General features: G+C 37.0%; 1 protein-coding gene and 2 long non-coding RNA genes across 13 annotated transcripts in view; 1 reads left to right on the top strand and 2 right to left on the bottom strand.

The window, feature by feature from the left end:
* The window catches only part of LOC129732187 (restin homolog), a 177439-nt gene that overhangs the window by 59239 nt on the left and 102044 nt on the right, over positions 1 to 16156 (top strand). The window lies entirely within an intron of this gene.
* The window catches only part of LOC129732190 (uncharacterized), an 87501-nt gene that overhangs the window by 57501 nt on the left and 13844 nt on the right, over positions 1 to 16156 (bottom strand). The gene's annotated exons all lie outside the window — the stretch shown is intronic.
* LOC129732191 (uncharacterized) lies at positions 7334 to 8523 on the bottom strand. The gene is made up of 3 exons (XR_008729199.1): positions 7991 to 8523; positions 7524 to 7929; positions 7334 to 7453 (listed from the first exon to the last, which is right to left on the bottom strand). It is a non-coding gene; the product is annotated as an uncharacterized LOC129732191 (long non-coding RNA).

Genomic DNA, 16156 nt, shown 5'->3' with positions numbered 1-16156 from the left:
AGCGGGCTTATTGATAGTTAGCATCCGAAGTGATTTATGGATGTCGGTTCCATTTTACCCACCCCCGCGCGCACTCGAGATCGCCGGTGCGAACGCGTGTCATTCTGTCACCTGCCTCTGCAAACCGCATTCATAGCTGATGTGGTATAATTGTTACTATTAGGGCGTAAATCGTTGATCGTTATGCTAGCATTTTTGAAACTGGTTATAACAAAAAATTACGATTTCTTTCCGAACGCGACACGCATTCTCACATTATTCAATCATCGCAAAACACTTGAACAAACATAAATATTATTATTGTTGGAGTGTTTAAAGGCGCGGGCGTTCGTCGTCATTCCAGAGAAGATTTAACATTTGAAGTAGGTTGCAAATTGTACTCGAATATTAATATTTGAAGAAGACAACAACGTATGGTAATATATAATTCAGTAGTATTGGTAGGTTGGGTTTTGGTAGAATTAAAATTCCTTCGAGTGAGCCTGATTTGGACACACTATCAATGCATATTTGGCACGTTCGATAGATATAAAAATCATTTCGTGATGCTGAATTTTTAATATTTTTAAATTAGCAGACGGCCACACAAAACCAGGAATAGGATTTTCCCAGTAGCCACACCTTGAGACCTCCAATGGTTTTGTTCAGAATCAGCATATTGTTCAATTGCCTGGATTACGACAGCGGTTAGGTAATCCCGGAAGTCAACTTTACCAAAAGGGGTGGTCGCTAATGTGCTGGATTATCATCATATTGCGCTTTTGATTAACTGTGTGTAGGTGATTCAGCTCAATCGTACGTTAACTAGCGAAGCGATCAACGAACGAACAGAAGCTCAGAAAATGATTTGGTCATTCTCGAAGAAATCGCTTTTAATGATTTTCATTTTGGATTGCTTAATCATTGGAGAACGAAATTTGTATCTGAAAATGATAATAACGTAAATGTAAATTCAAAAAAATAATCAAATAAATTCTGGATTTTCCAGAGCATAAGGTTATGAAAGGTGTGATTTTTTATGCTATGATTTTGAAACTAGATTCGAAAATTTCAGATTGTATGCGTTGGAAAAAAGCTGGTCATCTTCATTTCGAACAAGTTTCCTGATGTTTTTGTTAAAGCCAGGTTTCCCAATAATTGTTTGTTACTGTAGCCACGCCAAAAAAGACGCGTAAAATTGCTTTGATCTGATTTTCGGTTCTTGGAATAATTTCTCATACATTGTAGCGTGTAGAAGAATATCTTTCACTACGTGAACAACTGCCCTTACACTGGTGAGCAAAGCGACGCTCTTGCTTGAAAAGAGCAGCGAATCGTCAGTAGCTGAGGAGCATGCAAAAGAACCGCGGGGGAATCTGGAATATCTCAAAAAAGAGATAATGAATTGAGGTGGGCTTTCTCACACGAAAAGACATTTCGCTCAATAACTAGACAACAGAGCTCACTGTAATGCTTTTACCGTGTGTCTCCAAGCATATATCAAATAAGGGGAGCATCTAGGTAGGAGCTTGAGCTCGAATGATCATACATTTCGAAGTTGCTCCTCCGTGATCGATCTGAGTTAGTGAAGTTGCACAAGGAAACACGTATATGGCCACTTGGAATTAGTTTGCCATCTTCAGTGTACAAGCAAGGTTGCACAAGGAAACACGTATATGGCCACTTGGAATTAGTTTGCCATCTTAAGTGTACAACAATTTCGTAGCTATCGCCTTGTATGGATCGACAAAGGCGCCGGAAACGTCGTTAAGATCGTTAAGGTAAGGAAGAATGTAACGTTGGTTGTTGTAGGAGACTGAGTTTACCTCTGCATCTCCACAACTGCGACGGAAAGAAAGGGTTGTGTCACCGTGGTAAGTTCGTGAGTTGGACATTGTTGCGCGCGAAGTAAACTCATTGCGAAGAAGAACAATGAGTATTTTTGTCAGACCCCGCGGGCCTGTACGAGCAGTGCGCGCGGATACAATTCAGCACCAAAAGCATTCAAATGTTTATATATTGGTCTTCAACTGTTCCCGATTACCCCGCGAATTTCAAAGGGTATATGCGCTATTATAGATACGACTGGGGCGTTCTTCGGCCAAACAGTCAGACCGAGTTTATCCGCGACTGCGTCGGAAAGGAAGGTTTGTGTTTTTTAATGTAACTGTAGTAATTAACCCTCTCCCGCTCACGAGGTTTTTCATGATTTAAAAATACTTAAAGGGTTGATTTGGGCAAAATACTTCGTAGACTTATTTAAATTGCTGGGAAATGTTATATTTTGAAGTAAAAAGTTAAATTTGAAATGGTGCTCCAGAGCATACCAGGGACTTATTTTTAATACACGAGAAATTTTTTTTTTTGGCAAAATTTAACTATTTAAAGCAGTTATTTAAAAATTAATAAAAATAAAAGAGAAACAATGTAGTTTTCGAAAAAAAAGACTACGTTTACGACCATTTGATTGATTTTTTATGATGGAAAATGAAAAAAAAAATCTCGCTTTCATTATGCAAAGACGAACATTACACTTCGAACACCAAAAGAGTGTAAAGTGATCACGATGATTGCGTTAGAAACATCTCTGCGCATCTCTAAATGCTGGCCAATATGATATTCCATCGTAACGGATATTTTTAGCCAGCATACGTTGTAAATTTTTGTCTTCTGTATGCCCAGTGGTGCTCTAAGGCACCATATTCAAATTTATGGGACAAGCGAATTAGAATGAAAAATGCTAATTTGGTGGATTGTTACACTTAATAGACAATAGATCTACGTAAAATTTATTTTTATTATGAAATCGATTGATTAATGTTATATAAAAACGGTTGTCAAAAACACACATTATTTTTTATCGAAAAATCCAGACTTTCTTCAACAATTTTCTTGATAACAATTCAAATATTGAATTAAGCTGTCATTCGATATGCCAAGTTAAAAGTGTATTAAAAATGCAACATTTTGTAGAAAAAAGAAGTCTAAACTAACTATTTTCTGCCAATATATGGTCAATACAATTCATGGTGCTCTAGAGTCACCATGAGCGGGAAAGGGTTAAAGAAATCTAACAATGTTGCGCGTGGAGTTCGCTTATTACGAAAAACGAACGATGAGTATTTTTTTTCTCAGGAAATCACTGGTGTTTAGGAGAATATCTTTCAGTGCGGAAACAACTGCTCTCACACGGGTGAGCAATTCGACGCACGTGCTTGAAGAGAGAAGCGTAGCATGGAAAACATCGTGATGGAATCTAAAATATTACTCTTGAGACATAATAAATTGAGTTGAGCTTTCTCACACGAAAACGCTCAGTAACTGCACAACAGAGCTCACTGCGATACTTTTACAGTGAGACTCTTGAGTATTCATCAAATAAGGGGAGCATCTGGGTAGAAAAATAGATTGTGTTTGCTCTGCATCTCGAAACTGAAAAAAACATCGCTGACTTTTATCCTAACAAAAATAAGTCCCTCTTATAATAAAACTGGACTGAGTAACGTATAATAGTTCTCTGCAGGGAATTGTAATTATGGCGCGGTCTTGGCTGGAGGAACGAGATTTTGATAAGACTCCTCTTGACAAAATATAAGTCCTACTTATGATAAAATCGACCAGAGGTGAAGCATTAAGAGCCTCTTCAAAGAATTGTGATTGTAACGTGGTGTTGGTAGGAGGAACGGGGTTTCGATAAAACTCCTTTCGCTTGACAAAATAAGTACTTCTTATAATAAAAACTGATCTCAGGAATATTTATCCTCTCCAGGGAACTGTAATTGGCGATATTGGCACGGAGAACGAAGTTTCGATAAGATTCCTTCCTTTTGAAAAAATATAAGTCTTACTGGTGATAAAACTGATCAGCTTCAATTTTAGCATTAAGGGACAGGGAATTGTAATTTTGATGCGATATTGGCAGACTCCTTACTCTCGAAAAAATGAGTCCTCATAGTAAAACTGACCAGAGAAATATTAATCCTGGGATTTGTAATCGGCGATATTGACAAAGGGAACGAGATTTGGTAAGGCTCCTTCCCCTTGACATAATAAGTCCCTCTTAGAATTACCTTGGCCAGAGAGGAACGTTACGTGTAGTCTCACTCCAGGGAATTGTAATTTGGTGATATTAGTAGGATAGAAACAGGCTCGGTAGAGTAGAGCAGTAAGCTTGAAACGAAAGGGTAAACTCTCACACACAAGCACGGATATAAATGAAAAAGGTATCATTTACTTCAATAGGTCGAACTCGATTATCCGGAGACTCGATTATCCGGAATTTTATTTTTTTGTGTTCTTTTTTAATTTTTATTTCGGAAATTTATCTTTATTATCCCGTCTGACATATTTGTTACCATTTATGTCACTTCCGGAATGTTTGGGGCATGTTCGAATTAAGTGAAAATATTTAATGCCCATTTTATTTTTTTTGCTTCTCAAGCTTTTACCCCTTTTCGCCTCAGAAATAATTTCTGGTTTCGCCACTGCATCATACAAGTAAAATAAAAAAAGGAACTATTTATTTTATGTTCGTTAGTCGCAAATTTGAATATTTTTTCTGTGATTCGATTATCCGGAAAACTAGATTATCCAGAACGATTTTTTTTTATGTTCCGGGTCATCGAGTCCGACCTGTACTGCCTATAATATGAAGGTACGGTGTACAGAAAACACCTGGCAATATCACAATAGATCAAATGTCTCTGGTCGCAGTGATGAGTCCACACAGAGAAGAAAAAAACATCACCGAACGAATGACAGTGTGCATCTCTTTGATGCGCGAGTCTCGAATGACCATCCTTTTCTTTCTTTGAGCGGCGACGGTTGTTTTACATTTACGAGCAAAAGCTTACTGTGACGCGCGCTAAGGAAGTGAGATCAAATGAAAATGCTGACTGTTTACAAGCCTGACAGCACAAAGCAGAAAAAAGAAGTGTGGTGCAAAAAATTACTAGGTACATGCTGCGCTTATGCCGGAGAAATTCGGTCAATTTTACCTACGCTTTTTTCGCATATTGAGAAGAATAACAAGCCTGCTCCTAAGGAAACTGAAACAAATTTCGAGGATTTCATAAAAAGAGTTATGGACAGAGTGTTTTTTTAAATTTGAATCGTTCAGATTGACTCTGAGTATTAGGTGGTTTTTGATCATTTTTACACTGTTTTACAAAAAACCGCAAATCACCATGTGAAATTTTGAAATATCCTCTGGAATTGATTTCAGGCCCCAAGGAATAATCTCGACTCCCAGGAAATATCCATATTGGGTGACAACACAGTGGAAAGCTGTTTTCACACTGGAAACTAGACATGGCTGGCAGATTATGATTGCCAACATCCACAAAAAAAGCTTGTGTGTTGCCAAATACGGCAGAGCTTTTACTCGAGGAAGTGTTGGCCAAAGCACCACTGCTGACGCCGCTGCTATCACACAAAGGTTTTTTACTAAAGGAATTCCCGCCAACTGCCGCTACTGGTAAATAACCAGTGGTAATCAAGTATCTAATTTGTCTCCATTAGGACAATTTTGTTGTTAAATGTAACATCTAATCTAATATCGGATATGCTGATTGTATTTCTGTGTTATCCCCGATAATGGGAATAAGGCAGTCTCCTGATAACACAGTGGAAAGCTGTTCTTACGGTGAAAATTTGACGGTCAACAGGCTTGGATTGCCAGCATCTCAAAAACGTTTGTGTGCCGGCTGCTGCTGCTGCTTAGTTAAGTCTGTCCTAGTCGCCATCCACTAGTAATATGATTGGTTTAAGCAGAAGCTAGTTTTTGTGCTGCCCAAACACACTAAAACCTTTTTTACGCGGGGATACGTAGTGCATAAAAAACCGCGTAAATAGTAAACTTTAGTGCAGTACATTCCAAGTTTACTAGGTATATACAGGGTGTCGAAAACCTGGAAAAACCTGGAAAATCAGGGAATGTCAGGGAATTTATTTTTCGATCACAAATATCAGGGAAAACTGAAAAAAAAGATCAGGGAAATTTTTTTTAACCGGAACGCGATTCTTTTTTAAACGGCTTTTCAGCCTCAAAATGGATTTTTCCCAGCGTTAAAGGCTAATGCGGTACCTTTACTGTTTGGTTTCATATCCGATCGAGCACTTTTTCACTGGGATTTCCAAGTTGCGTTCATCTACGTTGCACTTTTTTGTGCTGAATGCTGAAAAATATCAGGGAAATTGATGTTATATTTCAGAGAAAATTTAAACATGAAAAATTATTCGGAATTTTAATATGAAAAACTATTCGCCACCCTGTATATAATTCTGTCGACCGTGCTAGTGAAAGCAGGCTTGACCATTTAGAGTTGGAAATTTGCATTTTAACAAGACTTGACAATTTTCAATAGTACAAAAGTTTGAATAATCAAATTACAAATTGCAGTTAGGCTCGAATGCTGCAAGAACGAAGGTAATCCATTGCAAAATAACCGACTTATTGGCATTTGAAATTGGATATAATTTTTCTTTTTTTCGTTTGAAGATTTTCATTTTACAGACATAGTTCTACGTCAAACCTAACAATAATTATTATCGACAGTTGTACCTCTAACGCCATTTTAATAGAATCTGTAGTTTTTCAAACGTGACCAACTGATCATTACCGCCATAATCCAAGACGTTTTAGCGTATTCAAAAGAACGTTTGGTTTGTGCTTCGCACGTCTTTCACACTAATAGAGAAATCAGTCAAAAGGAACTTTCAAATCCGCATACCTGGCGTCAGCTTGGGTTTTATTCCCAAGATTTACGACACACTCAGAATAGGTGGTTACTGAGCGAACGGCTATAAAACGATGCTTGTTTTAAGAATATACAACTATTTTATCTGCTTCCGGTCCAAACAACGACGATATCAAGCTGCTACTGAAATAATTTTCGGTGTAGATGAAAAACTGCATTTAACAGAAAAATATTAACGTCAACATAGTTCCACAAGCTGCTCGGTTTATGTCTAAAACTTATTTTGTGCTACAGCTACGATGAGAGGTGGTTTGGCTAACCGATTATTAGAAAAACTCAAATTTTGGTTTAGTTGCATTTTATATGCTTGCTGTAGAGCGCGCGGTTATGTCCTTTGTTTCTTTTTAGTTTCAGAGTGATACTGAATCTTCTAACTATATTCAAAATCATTAGAATTTTACTTAACCTCCACTCCACTTTACTTAAGTCCAAGCACGTTTTAATGGAAAATCAAAGAATGATCAAAATTTTAACGGTTTTAGGGATCAGATCAAGATTTATAATTGCCGACACTTTTCAGCGCTGCTAGCTTCGTTTATTTGACTAAACCGGAGGCATGATTGATTGAAAAATAAACATAAAAAACCTGCCAATAGCCGCGTCTAGCATAAATTAAGATACACAAATATTTAGTAGTACTAAACATCCCTCAATTGGTTCCATCCCTTCCGAGCCCCAAACGATCGCTTCCTGAGTTCCACCAAATTTCTCCATCACTAAAACAGAACATAAAAATCATACAGGAAACATAAAAACAACTCAAAAGCAAACAAACCCAAAAATTACCATAAACGTACCACCACGACCATTGTTCTTAGTGTGAAATCGAACTGCTTACACAATCGACCGGCGCTGACCAACGAAAAACACAATTTATCCAGGCAGACTTTTTGAACAAATTCAGCGCTAACGGTGTGGAACAACTCGCTGGAATCTTCTCCCGGTACCGGTCAAGGTAAACACGCGTGATTCATTATTCATGCAACGAAAGCACGCTTCTGAAACTAATTAATTTCGCAAATGGGATGCAGAACAAAAACATACTGAATAAAACAAGTTAGAATGGAATGAACAGGACGAAAACGGGGATGAACTGCTGTGGACCGGTCTGCGGGCGGTCGTGGTTAGGGTTTCACCAGAGGAGCTATGCCAGCAGCGTTTACTGTGCAGCTTTCAGCGGACTAAACTAAAACTATTCGTAGTTGTTAGCAACGTACGTGAAGCGGTTTGAAACAATAATATTAATACTAAACTGTAGAGAAAAAATTAGATGAACAGGTTACGCAATCTGTACTTTACCACCGAGAAACGACTGGAATGGCAAATCCGCATTGATTACTCACACCGCGGTGTTGAATCGCTTTTATTTCAGAGCAATAGGCCAATCCACGATTTCTACGCTTGGTAACAATTTGATTATTTTGATTGCATACCCAATCGCCGTACGTTTAGCTATCAAACCGTTGAAGCTGATCTGCTTAAATTTGCACAAAAACTACTACCGCCCGAAGAAACTGGTCCGTTATTTGCACAACTTTTCGTAACAAGATCACTCAGTTTCAGGAAACAGACAAGATGAGCTAATAGGAATTTGCATAGAAAGTTTTCCTCCGTCCATAAACGGAACAGAGGCGGAGGCGTTGTGGTGATGGCAGTAGGTAGCTTTAAACTTCACCGGTGACTTGCTTCGAAAACTTCATCTTTTGCGTCGGCTAAAAATTCCTCGCTGTTGGAAGAACTAGTAAACTATTTTTCAAACACACTTCCCAAAGCATTTGTGTAAAATTACCACTTTTTCGCACCTCGGTCAGATGGAAGCTTGTGCTCCATGATACCGAGAACCAAATGTGTTTTATGGTCACACAAGTTTAGTGATTTTTAATGGCTTCCGACGGCCTTATTGTGAATGGTTGAGCATTGACACATCATACGAAGCATTATTTGTCAAACAAAAACTGTACCTCACGACAGTGGGAGTAGGGAGTCACATTCACGCTAATGATGTACAGCTGGAAGCACTTAAACTATAATAGCAGGAATAATTATCCCTACGAAAACAATAGATTACTGTGTCAAGCTTCTGCAGCCGCCCTAAGCTAAGCACAAGCAGCAACAGCTTATACAAGTGTTGCCTCAACCCCGTCGTTTGATATTCCGATTCAAATTCTCAGCATCATCGTCAACTTCTCAGCTCATTAATGAGGCAGAATGCCGAGAGCAGAAAGTTTCTGTTAGAATTCGCGCGAACTGAACTTCTAAACAGCTAGCAGGAGTTGCTGCAGCGCTGCACAGTGTGACAGTTCTGTACTGCTTTTGAAGTAGAATACTTCTCTCAGGAAGTTCGTCTACATAGGGATGTAAAATGAAAATCTAAAACCGAAAAAAGTGAAAAATATGTCCAATTTCAAATGCTAATAAATCGGTTAGTATTCGATGGATTTCCTTCGTTCTTGCAGCAATAGATTGGAAAATCTTCTAAGATTCTTCCCAAATGCAGAAAATTGTAATTTTATTATTTAAACTATTGTACTATTGAACATAGTCAAGCCTTGTCAAAACGGAAAATTCGACCTCTGATTGGTCGTTCTATGATTGCTTCCCAAGCACGGTCGACAGAATCATAGACCTTGCCATTTAAAATGTGCAATTTGGCCTATATAAGAGCCTGTTTCACTCGAAGTCGCTCATTATAATTCTAGACAGCAACAGGAGCAGTCCTTCCTGTCCTGTGGTATGGCAACGGATAGCGGAGCGCGTCTCAGCATCGATAGCAGGACCAGGTGATGCAGGGCAGCGGATACCAATGGCAACGGAAGCGTCCACTACTGTGGCAACGGGGATAGCGCAGCGGTTGACGTTAGTCTCAGCATCTATATAAGCAGGGCCAGCTGATGCAGTGTGGAATTTCAGTGAAATGCTGTCTCTGAGCGATAGAAGGCACACTAGCAAATGCATCCAATGAAAAGAACATTCTGGAAAATTTTTCAGTGTTTATTTCCCCGAAGAAATACTTTATTCGCACTGCCAGTGATAACGCAAAGATGTGGTCGGCATCTTATCAAACATTGAATAAAACAACAAATTGTCCTTTTCAGGATGAAATAAAAACCTAATTGAAGAGTTAATTAAATTAATTAAATAAATTAATTAAATAAATTAAGTTAATATTTTCTCTTAAATCAATTTACAGTTTCAAGAAATTTGGAACAGGTTTCAGTCATGTGCACAACATCCGAACAGCTTTCATTATCAGCATAAAAATTAATTTTTCGCATAATCAAAATTCAAAAACTATCAAGTCCAAGTCATGCCAAGCAACTACATTATTGAGAATGGTCAATCCTTGTTGAAGCGCGAAATTTGACTGGTCTGATTAGTCGTTAATAAGATTGCTTCCCAAGCACGGTCGACAGAATCATAGACCGTGTCGTTTTAAATTTGCTATTTGTCTGTATAAGAGTAAGGATATCAACTGAAATGGCTATCGATAGTTATAGTTAGTTAGATAGGTTTTTCATTCCTATATAAGAGCCTGTTTCCCCCGAAGCCGCTCATTATAATTGCTGCGCTCATTATAATTGCTGCTGCGACAACAGCAGCAGTGCAGTGGATACCAGGCGGATAGCGGCCACTGCATAGCAAAGAATAGTGCACTAGTTGCAGCTGATATCAGCATCGATAGCAGCTGGGCCAGCTGATGCAGGGACAGTGGATACCAATAGCGGCGTATAGCGGCCAAAACATTGGCATGGCTACGGATAGCGTAGCAGTTGCAGCGGGTTTAGCATCTATAGCAGCTGATGCAGTGAGGCACTTTGTGAAATGCAGTCTCTGTGCGATAGCGGGTACTAGTAAATGCATTCAATGTAAAGTTGACACATTTTGACAACACATGAGCTGTCTAGTTTTGAGTGTTAAATCAGCTTTTCACTGTTTATTTTATCACAAGGAATAATTTATTCTCACTGTCAGTGATATCGCCAAGATGTGATCGGTATCTTATTCGATATTGAATTGAACAACAAATTAAAAAATGACTGACACGCAAGCAGCCGGGTTTTCTTTCTTGTAAAAGTATTCTACTTCATCCTTGCGGTCGTGGCTTTGCACACAACCCTCCTGTAATTTTACCCAAAAGTTCAAAAAGTCAAGCCGTAGAGTAACTTGTTTGCCACCCGTGAAGTGCGTAAGAATTGCTTCCATTTATTGTCGAAACATCAGAAGTGTAGAAAAACTCTGAGGAGTTGAATACCATTTTTTTAACACTGTGTAGAATTTATTGAATCCTTTGATGTTTTGCATCAAAATAGGTATCTTGTAGAAGATCTTGTAGTAGTTATTTTTTCCCACAGTGCCTTCGTTGGTTGTTGGCATAACAAGGTATTGAATTCATCACCAGCAATATGGTTCTTGTGATACTTATCTGCAGTGTCAGCTCTTGAAGGATCTGCATAATTGAATTTTGCGAAAATTGAGTGAGCTAAATTGAGTCCTTTTGTTGAACTTCTTTAGTGGCATTTTACCAACGCCTTAACCTAAACGCTAATTGGGGCTTTGGGCCATTTTTTTTTCACAAGACTACTGTGAAATAAGAAAAGTATACATGATATTGCGGCTAGTTCATCACACGCTATTATGATTGTTCCAGTATGATCACTTGAACATTTTCCTGTCGAACCTAATCTCTAGTCTGTAAAAAACTCTCTAGTGTACGATTTCTTTGAAGCATTATCCTTTTCTAAATTGACGAAAGCCTGCGTTTTACATGACGTCTAGATTAAACTTATTCAACATTTTACGGAAAGCGGCGCGTCTCCCAGTTTGATTGACACGGTGATGGTATTTGAATATCCGCAGCACAAAAGCACTGAACTTTCTGCATCCACCGGCGGAACGCGTCACGAAGTTAAATATGCCGAAACCCTTGTAAGTCGTCCCTTAATAGTCGCAACAGTTGTGCCCGGTGATGGATTGATAGCCAAGCTGTTCTGCTCCATTAGTACCCGTCAACGTGCATTCTCTACATGTTGGGAAATTTTACCGTCAGTTCAGACAGCTCCTGACTGTGTACATGATGATCCTATTTTTTAAAAGGCGAGACTACTAACCTGGCAAAAGCTCTTGCTATCGGCAGCGCTCCATGGTTGAACGCTGGAGCGGAAATTTAACTCCGAAATATTTTCATCGTCGGTTCGAAGCAAGCGTCGCGGCGCATTCACGGAAGTCACACGGAACACCTTCCTTTCTTCCTGCCGTGTCGCTTCCAGCTCTACGGTTGGAACGTGTTATTTGACATGCCAGCGTTAACGGTAAGCAGGTGTATCGGGGTGGATTTTCAACGACGCCGTGATGAATGGAGGGAAAATTTTTTGACACTTTGCCGACTGGATCGTCGTCGATGGATACGAGACGTTTTAAGTGATACATCATCGCGTTACGATAAGCGATAGTGTACACACACAAAATAAAATTTGTTTACAAAATAAATATATACATAGTTCAACATTCATTATCACGTAACGGTTGGAAAATTTCAACCATAGTACGAGGTAATATTAAAAACTCAACTAGTGTGTATTTTCCGCAGATGGCATTTGCAAGTGGTAGTAAAAATTCCGTGTGTGTTTTCCGTATAAAGATCACAGGGCGAGCAAGCGAAACAATCAGAAGCTGTTGCCATATTCGTCAAAGCATCCGATGCGAAGAGCACTTTTAATATTAAAATGCTGCTCTTCAAAAGAGATACGGGTTAGCATTGCAAATTGATGGGCTTAAATTTATTGCAGGCGAAAACGAATTGAATTCTACTGTACAAACATTAGGGATTCCTATTTTTTTATTGGAATGGTAGAAAATAAATTTTCTTTTTCACTGTGAAATAATTATGTATGTAATTGTTATTTCCAAAATATTATTAAAAAAGTAGAATTGGTTTTATTGTGAATTTATTTATTGTGTTTTGTACTTGGAAGTTTTGTATTCATTTTAATTTAATTAAACGTTAGCTTTTGACACGGTTTTCTCATCAAAACCTTTGATTGTGAACCAAGGCTAAACACAGCAAAAAAAAGAAAAATATAATCGAATATGATTGATTTGAATTAAACTTTGCGCGCGTATTTGGACTCTCTAGCAATTCTCTAAAAGGGCGTATTTGAGTGGTAAAAGGCGTAAGGTATTGTTGCTCAGAAACCTTTGTGTGTATAGAAAAACCAACTGAAAGCAAGCTGTAAATCAGTGCAAAAAAATTTGTTTGACAAAAATCAAAAATAACACTAAATTTGAATCGAAAAAGAGTACAATTTTTCTATTACATTTTTTTGTTAAATTTTCAAGTTATTACAAAACACGAAACATGCCTAGTTTGCTAAGCCAAATCCGTGGGTGAATTTATGTCCAAAATGGAGACACTCGAAATCGGATAGGTCTTTCGGTTTGGAAACCATCATAGGCACAAGAGAGTCGCGTTGGAAGTTTTTTGAACTTGTACTAGAATTTAAACTTAATTATCTCGTTGAAATATATTTTCCGAGCATATCTGAAGTCTTTTTTCAAAGCCATTTGGCTGTACAGATTTTGTGCTATTAGTAGTTTTTTTTAATCACGACTAATTTTTGGAAAAAGTTTTTGTAAACTTGCTGTTGTAGGAGAGATCGTAGCTTCAAGGTTATCAAGTTCGCTTTGACAAGCGAATGGTCATGAATTCGAACCTTAGTAGAATCAGACCGTTCGATATCATGGGGATTTTCACGCATGAGTTTATTCTCAGGCTCCCATCCATACCTCTATATGATTCTTCCCCCACGCTAAATTCTAGAGAGAAACGACACACTTGGTATGGTAACTAATGAGGCTCGGTAAAGAAGAGCAGTGAAGTCTATACATAGTCGTGTAAAGGAAAGGTTAAAAGTATTAAAACTCGTCACTGACCACGGTGACAAAAGTAATTTTCCTTTCCGATGCTGAGGTAAACTTGATCTCTGGCAACAACGATTGTAACACTTTCTTTCGTTCCATCCCTAACCAGCCGTAAGGACGTAGCCGGCGCCGTTATGGATGTATAGAAAGCGGAAGCTACAAAATTACTCTTAAATTAGCCAACCATCTTGCGGTGGTTCTTTGTGCAACTTCACTAGCTCAAATCCATCACGGAGGAGCAACTACGGAATGTGCGGTCCTTCAAGCTCAAAGTTTTTGTAAATATGGTATTGATGATTACAATCATTTTTAGAGCCAGAGCAATTTTTTTTTGCTCTGCCTAATAATGATGAAAATATTTTCAGAGCCCGTGCGGTTCGTTAGATCGGTATAGTATCTTCGGCAAAGTTGAATATAACTACCCAAAAAAAATATATACATATTTAAACGCGTCTTTTTTATGTAGTTTTCGGAATTTACGCGGTTGTTTTAACGCTGATTTGGGAATTTACGCGATTTTTAGGTGAATTTCCCAGAAAAGTCGTTTTTATGAATCATGTTTTGGGTGTTTTCCATTTTCAAATATAAAGTTTATTTAGAGTGTCCGATGAGTTTGCATAATCCAATTACTAAATACACTAAAGTATTTAAATTACAGAGGGGATACGTAGTGCATAAAAACCCCGCAATATATATATATATATATATATATATATATATATATATATATATATATATATATATATATATATATATATATATATATATATATATATATATATATATATATATATAGAGTCTGTCTATATATATATATATATATATATATATATATATATATATATATATATATATATATATATATATATATAGACAGACTCTATATATATATATATATATATATATATATATATATATATATATATATATATATATATATATATATAGAGTCTGTAAAAAAAACTGAAGAAACCATCTTTTTTTCAAGTTCAAACAATTATCAATATTTAGTTAACATTGTGCCTTTTTCACATAAAAAATCCCATATTTTGTCTACAACTTAGCTGAAGACATCTTATCAATCAAACAAACCGTTATAGCTTTGAAAGTGTTATATAACTTTAATTTCTTTCTTCTTCATTATGAGACAAGGCAGTAATAAGAAACATCATTCAAAAGTAAGCTTTTCGAGATTGTAAACACAACTTGCCGATTTTTAATAGCGGTCGTTAAGCATTATTAAGAAAACAAATTTTACTGATTGCAGTACAACAAAAGTAAATGAAAATTATAGAAATTTTTCCGAGGGCTATTGAAATCGAAACATTGCACAGTGGTACGAGGGTTTAAAATCTTAACTTTTTTCATTTCCTCCAAATAATGGTTTTATTGACATACAATCTTCAAAAGAAGTTTAATTTATAAAAAGCCTCAGAGAATGACAACAAGTTTTAGTAACTCCGCCGCTAGTGGTGCTGTAAAATCTAACATTTCAGTCTTTCATTTTAGAAAAATGCTGTTTTCAGTAAAGTTGTAAACAATGCTCCCATAAAAAACTTTGTCGAAGACTTTTTTCTTCTAACTTTTCTTGTTTCTGGTCTTTGAACTGGTCTTTAAAATTCGATTTTTTTAAATATCTTGAGCACTATAGTATTTAGAAGACAACAATGTTCAGTATATCATCGAAATAAACAAATTTGTAGAAGACACAAAAAAGATAGCTTCTGCAAAGACCGAGCTATTGCAAAAAAATCTTCGATGATATACAAATTGATGCTGAATATTGTTACCTTCTGAATGCTACAGTTTTTTAGATATTAAAAAAATCCAATTTAAAGGACCAGTCTGATATAAAACAGCGTATCTCCAAAACAAGAGAAGCTAGAAGAAAAAAGTCTTGAGCGAAGTTTTTTATGACAACATTATCTACAACTTCGCCGAAGACACCATTCCTCTATAGTGTAAGATTGAAAAGTTAGATTTTGCAGTGCCATTAGTGGCGCAATTCTGAAGTAAACCTTGCTGTCATTCGTCGAGGCAGTAAGTGAAAAAAAATTGTACCACTGTGCATTGAAATAGGTAAGAGAATGGAATGAAATAAAAAAATTGTTAAGAAAATTAAAAAAAAAAACAATAAAAAGGACATTTTCTGATATGAATGAAGTTTGATGTTTTGAAGATGTTTTGGTTTGTAGATTTCAATTACTCTGAGACTAGCGCTATCTTGAAGCTTCAAATTGTATTGTAGTTAAAACTATATACAATAGTTTTTATTCTATCAAATCATGACTAAAAGAATTGAACCTAAAAATTTGTAGCTTTTTAACATTATAACGAAAAATCACCCCTTGCGACTTTTAATACATATAAACCAAGCCTAAGATGCGTTGACATCGTCGGCAGTATGTGAGTAAATAAGTATCGGTGTTGGTGCACTCTCTTTACATTCCTTCTTAAAGGGCATCCACATTCAACGTGGACAGATTCTTATCAATTTTGAG

The sequence above is a fragment of the Wyeomyia smithii genome, chromosome 3 (genome assembly GCF_029784165.1).
Source record: "Wyeomyia smithii strain HCP4-BCI-WySm-NY-G18 chromosome 3, ASM2978416v1, whole genome shotgun sequence".
Lineage (NCBI taxonomy): Eukaryota > Metazoa > Arthropoda > Insecta > Diptera > Culicidae > Wyeomyia > Wyeomyia smithii.
Note: the sequence above shows the minus strand (reverse complement) of the source record. Positions and strands in the feature narration are given on the sequence as shown.